Genomic DNA, 7,510 nt, shown 5'->3' with positions numbered 1-7,510 from the left:
GATGCCAGTGCACTCTCTGGACTCACTGCAGTGCATCCCCAGTGGTGCCAGTGCTCACACTGGACTCCCTGCAGTTCATCCCCAGTGGTGCCAGTGCACTCTCTGGACTCACTGCACTGCATCCCCGGTGGCGCCAGTGCACTCTCTGGACTCACTGCACTGCATCCCCAGTGGTGCCAGTGCACTCTCTGGACTCACTGCACTGCATCCGCAGTGGTGCCAGTGCACTCTCTGGACTCACTGCACTGCATCCCCAGTGGTGCCAGTGCTCACACTGGACTCACTGCACTGCATCCCCAGTGGAGCCAAAGCACTCTCTGGACTCACTGCAGTGCATCCCCAGTGGTGCCAGTGCTCACACTGGACTCCCTGCAGTGCATCCCCAGTGGTGCCAGTGCACTCTGTGGACTCACTGCAGTGCATCCCCAGTGGTGCCAGTGCACTCTCTGGACTCACTGCAGTGTATTCCCAGTGGTGCCAGTGCACTCACTGCAGTGCATCCCCACTGGTGCCAGTGCACTTACTGGACTCACTGCACTGCATCCCCAGTGGTGCCAGTGCACTCTGTTTACTCACTGCACTGCATCCCCAGTGGTGCCAGTGCACTCTATGGACTCACGGCACTTCATCCCCAGTGGTGCCAGTGCACTCTCTAGGACTCACTGCAGTGCATCCCCAGTTGTGCCAGTGCACTCTCTGGACTCACTGCACTGCATCCCCAGTGCTGACAGTGCACTCCCTGGACTCACGTCTCTGCATCCGCAGTGGTGCCAGTGCACTCTGTTTACTCACTGCACTGCATTCCCAGTGGTGCCAGTGCACTCTCTGGACTCACTACAGTACAGCTCCAGTGGTGCCAGTGCACTCTCTGGACTCACTGCACTGCATCCCCAGTGGTGCCAGTGCACTCTCTGGACTCACTGCACTGCATCCCCACTGGTGCCAGTGCACTCTCTGGACTCACTGCAGTGTATTCCCAGTGGTGCCAGTGCACTCTCTAGAGTCACTGCAGTGCATCCCCAGTGGTGCCAGTGCACTCTGCAGTCACTGCAGTGCATCCCCAGTGGTGCCAGTGCACTCTCTGGAGTCACTGCACTGCATCCCCAGTGGTGCCAGTGCACTCTCTGGACTCACTGCACTGCATCCCCAGTGGTGCCAGTGCACTCTCTGGACTCACTGCACTGCATCCCCAGTGGTGCCAGTGCTCACACTGGACTCCCTGCAGTGCATCCCCAGTGGTGCCAGTGCACTCTCTGGACTCACTGCACTGCATCCCCAGTGGCGCCAGTGCACTCTCTGGACTCACTGCAATGCATCCCCAGTGGTGCCAGTGCACTCTCTGGACTCACGGCATTGCATCACCAGTGGTGCCAGTGCACTCTGTTTACTCACTGCAGTGCACCCCAGTGGTGCCAGTGTGCTCTCTGGACTCACTGCACTGCATTACCTGTGGTGCCAGTGCACTCTCTGGACTCACTGCAGTGCATCCCCAGTGTTGCCAGTGCACTCTCTGGACTCACAGCACTGCATTCCCAGTGGTGCCAGTGCACTCTCTGGACTCACGGCACTGCATCCCCAGTGCTCCTAGTGCACTCTCTGGAGTCACTGCACTGCATCCCCAGTGGGGCCAGTGCACTCTCTGGACTCACGGCACTGCATGCCCAGTGGTGCCAGTGCACTCTCTGGACTCACTGCACTGCATCCCCAGTGGTGCCAGTGCTCACACTGGACTCCCTGCAGTGCATCCCCAGTGGTGCCAGTGCACTCTCTGGACTCACTGCACTGCATCCCCAGTGGCGCCAGTGCACTCTCTGGACTCACTGCAATGCATCCCCAGTGGTGCCAGTGCACTCTCTGGACTCACGGCACTGCATCACCAGTGGTGCCAGTGCACTCTGTTTACTCACTGCAGTGCACCCCAGTGGTGCCAGTGTGCTCTCTGGACTCACTGCACTGCATTACCTGTGGTGCCAGTGCACTCTCTGGACTCACTGCACTGCATCCCCAGTGGTGCCAGTGCACTCTCTGGACTCACTGCAGTGCATCCCCAGTGGTGCCAGTACACTCTCTGGACTCACTGCAGTGCATTCCCACTGGTCCCAGGGCACTCTCTGGACTCACTGCACTGCATCCCCAGTGGTGCCAGTGCACTCTCTGGACTCACTGCTCTGCATCCCCAAGGTGCCAGTGCACTCTCTGGACTCACGGCACTGCATCCCCAGTGGTGCCAGTGCACTCTGTTTACTCACTGCAGTGCATCCCCAGTGGTGCCAGTGCACTCTCTGGACTCACTGCACTGCATCCCCAGTGGTGCCAGTGCACTCTCTGGACTCACTGCACTGCATCCCCACTGGTGCCGGTGCACTCTCTGGACTCACTGCACTGCATCCCAAGTCGTGCCAGTGCACTGTCTATACTCACTGCACTGCATCCCCAGTGGTGCCAGTGCACTCTCTGGACTCACTGCAGTGCATCCCCAGTGTTGCCAGAGCACTCTGTGGACTCACGGCACTGCATTCCCAGTGGTGCCAGTGCACTCTCTGGACTCACTGCAGTGCATCCCCAGTGGTGCCAGTGCACTCTCTGGACTCACTGCAGTGCATCCCCAGTGATGCCAGTGCACTCTCTGGACTCACTGAAGTGCATCCCCAGTGGTGCCAGTGCTCACACTGGACTCCCTGCAGTGCATCCCCAGTGGTGCCAGTGCACTCTCTGGACTCACTGCAGTGTATTCCCAGTGGTGCCAGTGCACTCTTTAGCGTCACTGCAGTGCATCCCCAGTGGTGCCAGTGCACTCACTGCAGTGCATCCCCACTGGTGCCAGTGCACTTACTGGACTCACTGCACTGCATCCCCAGTGGTGCCAGTGCACTCTCTGGACTCACTGCACTGCATCCGCAGTGGTGCCAGTGCACTCTATGGACTCACTGCACTGCATCCCCAGTGGTGCCAGTGCATTCTCTAGGACTCACTGCAGTGCATCCCCAGTGGTGCCAGTGCACTCTCTGGACTCACTGCACTGCATTCCCAGTGCTGACAGTGCACTCTCTGGACTCACGGCACTGCATCCGCAGTGGTGCCAGTGCACTCTGTTTACTCCCTGCACTGCATCCCCAGTGGTGCCAGTGCACTCTCTGGACTCACTGCACTGCATCCCCAGTGGTGCCAGTGCACTCTCTGGACTCACTGCACTGCATCCCCACTGGTGCCAGTGCACTCTCTGGACTCACTGCAGTGTATTCCCAGTGGTGCCAGTGCACTCTCTGGATTCACTGCACTACATCCCCAGTGGTGCCAGTGCACTCTCTGGACTCACTGCACTGCATCCCCAGTGGTGCCACTGCACTCTCTGGACTCACTGCACTGCATCCCAAGTCGTGCCAGTGCACTGTCTATACTCACTGCAGTGCATCCCCAGTGGTGCCAGTGCACTCTCTGGACTCACTGCAGTGCATCCCCAGTGGTGCCAGTGCAATCTCTGGACTCACTACAGTACAGCTCCAATGGTGCCAGTGCAATCTCTGGACCCACTACAGTACAGCTCCAATGGTGCCAGTGCACTCTCTGGACTCACTGCACTGCATCCCCAGTGGTGCCAGTGCACTCTATGGACTCAATGCACTGCATCCCCAGTGGTGCCACTGCACTCTCTGGACTCACTGCAGTGCATCCCCAGTGGTGCCAGTGCACTCTCTGGACTCACTGCACTGCATCCCCAGTGGGGCCAGTGCTCACACTGGACTCCCTGCAGTGCATCCCCAGTGGTGCCAGTGCACTCTCTGGACTCACTGCACTGCATCCCCAGTGGCGCCAGTGCACTCTCTGGACTCACTGCACTGCATCCCCAGTGGTGCCAGTGCACTCTCTGGACTCTCGGCACTGCATTACCAGTGGTGCCAGTGCACTCTGTTTACTCACTGCACTGCATCCCCAGTGGTGCCAGTGCGCTCTCTGGACTCACTGCACTGCATTCCCAGTTGTGCCAGGGCACTCTCTGGAGTCACTGCAGTGCATTCCCAGTGGTGCCAGTGCACTCTCTGGACTCACTGCACTGCATTAGCAGTGGTGCCAGTGCACTCTCTGGACTCACTGCAGTGCATCCCCAGTGTTGGCAGGGCACTCTCTGGACTCACAGCACTGCATTCCCAGTGGTGCCAGTGCACTCTCTGGACTCACTGCAGTGCACTCTCTGGACTCACTGGCACCCAGTGGTGCCAGTGCACTCTTTAGCGTCACTGCAGTGCATCCCCAGTGGTGCCAGTGCACTCACTGTAGTGCATTCCCACTGGTGCCAGTGCACTTACTGGACTCACTGCACTGCATCCCCAGTGGTGCCAGTGCACTCTCTGGACTCACTGCACTGCATCCCCACTGGTGCCAGTGCACTCTCTGGACTCACTGCACTGCATCCCCAGTGGTGCCAGTGCACTCTATGGACTCACTGCACTGCATCCCCAGTGGTGTCGCTGCACTCTCTGGACTCACTGCAGTGCATCCCCAGTGGTGCCAGTGCACTCTCTGGACTCACTGCACTGCATCCCCAGTGGTGCCAGTGCTCACACTGGACTCCCTGCAGTGCATCCCCAGTGGTGCCATTGCACTCTCTGGACTCACTGCACTGCATCCCCAGTGGCGCCAGTGCACTCTCTGGACTCACTGCACTGCATCCCCAGTGGTGCCAGTGCACTCTCTGGACTCACGGCACTGCATCCCCACTGGTGCCAGTGCACTCTGTTTACTCACTGCACTGCATCCCCAGTGGTGCCAGTGCTCACACTGGACTCCCTGCAGTGCATCCCCAGTGGTGCCAGTGCGCTCTCTGGACTCACTGCACTGCATTCCCAGTTGTGCCAGGGCACTCTATGGAGTCACTGCAGTGCATCCCCAGTGGTGCCAGTGCACTCTCTGGACTCACTGTACTGCATTACCAGTGGTGCCAGTGCACTCTCTGGACTCACTGAAGTGCATCCCCAGTGTTGCCAGTGCACTCTCTGGACTCACAGCACTGCATTCCCAGTGGTGCCAGTGCACTCTCTGGACTCACGGCACTGCATCCCCAGTGCTGCTAGTGCACTCTCTGGAGTCACTGCAGTGCATCCCCAGTGGTGCCAGTGCACTCTCTGGACCCACGGCACTGCATGCCCAGTCGTGCCATTGAACTCTGTGGACTCACTGCACTACATACCCAGTAGTGCCAGTGCACTCTCTGGACTCACTGCAGTGCATCCCCAGTGGTGCCAGTACACTCTCTGGACTCACTGAAGTGCATTCCCACTGGTCCCAGGGACCTCTATGGACTCACTGCACTGCATCCCCAGTGGTGCCAGTGCACTCTCTGGACTCACTGCTCTGCATCCCCAAGGTGCCAGTGCACTCTCTGGACTCACTGCAGTGCATCCCCAGTGGTGCCAGTGCACTCTCTGCACTCACTGCACTGCATCCCCAGTGGTGCCAGTGCAATCTCTGGACTCACTACAGTACAGCTCCAATGGTGCCAGTGCACTCTCTGGAGTCACTGCACTGCATCCCCAGTGGTGCCAGTGCACTCTCTGGACTCACTGCACTGCATCCCCAGTGGTGCCACTGCACTCTCTGGCCTCACTGCACTGCATTCCCAGTGGTGCCAGTGCACTCTCTGGACTCACTGAAGAGCATCCCCAGTGGTGCCAGTGCTCACACTGGACTCCCTGCAGTGCATCCCCAGTGGTGCCAGTGCACTCTCTGGACTCACTGCAGTGTATTCCCAGTGGTGCCAGTGCACTCTTTAGCGTCACTGCAGTGCATCCCCTGTGGTGCCAGTGCACTCACTGCAGTGCATCCCCACTGGTGCCAGTGCACTCTCTGGACTCACTGCACTGCATCCCCACTGGTGCCAGTGCACTCTCTGGACTCACTGCACTGCATCCCCAGTGGTGCCAGTGCACTCTATGGACTCACTGCACTGCATCCCCAGTGGTGCCAGTGCACTCTCTAGGACTCACTGCAGTGCAGCCCCAGTGGTGCCAGTGCACTCTCTGGACTCACTGCACTGCATCCCCAGTGCTAACAGTGCACTCTCTGGACTCACGGCACTGCATCCGCAGTGGTGCCAGTGCACTCTGTTTACTCACTGCACTGCATTCCCAGTGGTGCCAGTGCACTCTCTGGACTCACTACAGTACAGCTCCAGTGGTGCCAGTGCACTCTCTGGACTCACTGCACTGCATCCCCAGTGGTGCCAGTGCACTCTCTGGACTCACTGCACTGCATCCCCACTGGTGCCAGTGCACTCTCTGGACTCACTGCAGTGTATTCCCAATGGTGCCAGTGCACTCTCTAGAGTCACTGCATTGCATCCCCAGTGGTGCCAGTGCACTCTGCAGTCACTGCAGTGCATCCCCACTGGTGCCAGTGCACTCTCTGGAGTCACTGCACTGCATCGCTAGTGGTGCCAGTGCACTCTCTGGACTCACTGCACTGCATCCCCAGTGGTGTCAGTGCACTCTATGGACTCACTGCACTGCATCCCCAGTGGTGTCACTGCACTCTCTGGACTCACTGCACTGCATTCCCAGTGGTACCAGTGCACTCTCTGGACTCACTGCACTGCATCCCCAGTGGTGCCAGTGCGCTCTCTGGACTCCCTGCAGTGCATCCCCAGTGGTGCCAGTGCACTCTCTGGACTCACTGCACTGCATCCCCAGTGGCGCCAGTGCACTCTCTGAACTCACTGCAGTGCATCCCCAGTGGTGCCAGTGCACTCTCTGGACTCACGGCACTGCATCACCAGTGGTGCCAGTGCACTCTGTTTACTCACTGCAGTGCATCCCCAGTGGTGCCAGTGCGCTCTCTGGACTCACTGCACTGCATTACCAGTGGTGCCAGTGCACTCTCTGGACTCACTGCAGTGCATCCCCATTGTTGCCAGTGCACTCTCTGGACTCACAGCACTGCATTCCCAGTGGTGCCAGTGCACTCTCTGGACTCACGGCACTGCATCCCCAGTGCTCCTAGTGCACTCTCTGGAGTCACTGCACTGCATCCCCAGTGGGGCCAGTGCACTCTCTGGACTCACGGCACTGCATGCCCAGTGGTGCCATTGAACTCTCTGGACTCACTGCACTGCATCCCCAGTGGTGCCAGTGCACTCTCTGGACTCACTGCAGTGCATCCCCAGTGGTGCCAGTGCACTCTCTGGACTCACTGCTCTGCACCCCAAGGTGCCAGTGCACTCTCTGGACTCACTGCAGTGCATCCCCAGTGGTGCCAGTGCACTCTCTCCACTCACTGCACTGCATCCCCAGTGGTGCCAGTGCAATCTCTGGACTCACTACAGTACAGCTCCAATGGTGCCAGTGCACTCTCTGGACTCACTGAAGTGCATCCCCAGTGGTGCCAGTGCTCACACTGGACTCCCTGCAGTGCATCCCCAGTGGTGCCAGTGCACTCTCTGGACTCACTGCAGTGTATTCCCAGTGGTGCCAGTGCACTCTCTGGACTCACTGCACTGCATCCCCAGTGGTGCCAGTGC

Source organism: Anser anser (assembly GCF_964211835.1).
Source record: "Anser anser genome assembly, chromosome: 28".
NCBI classification, from domain to species: Eukaryota; Metazoa; Chordata; class Aves; order Anseriformes; family Anatidae; genus Anser; species Anser anser.
Note: the sequence above shows the minus strand (reverse complement) of the source record.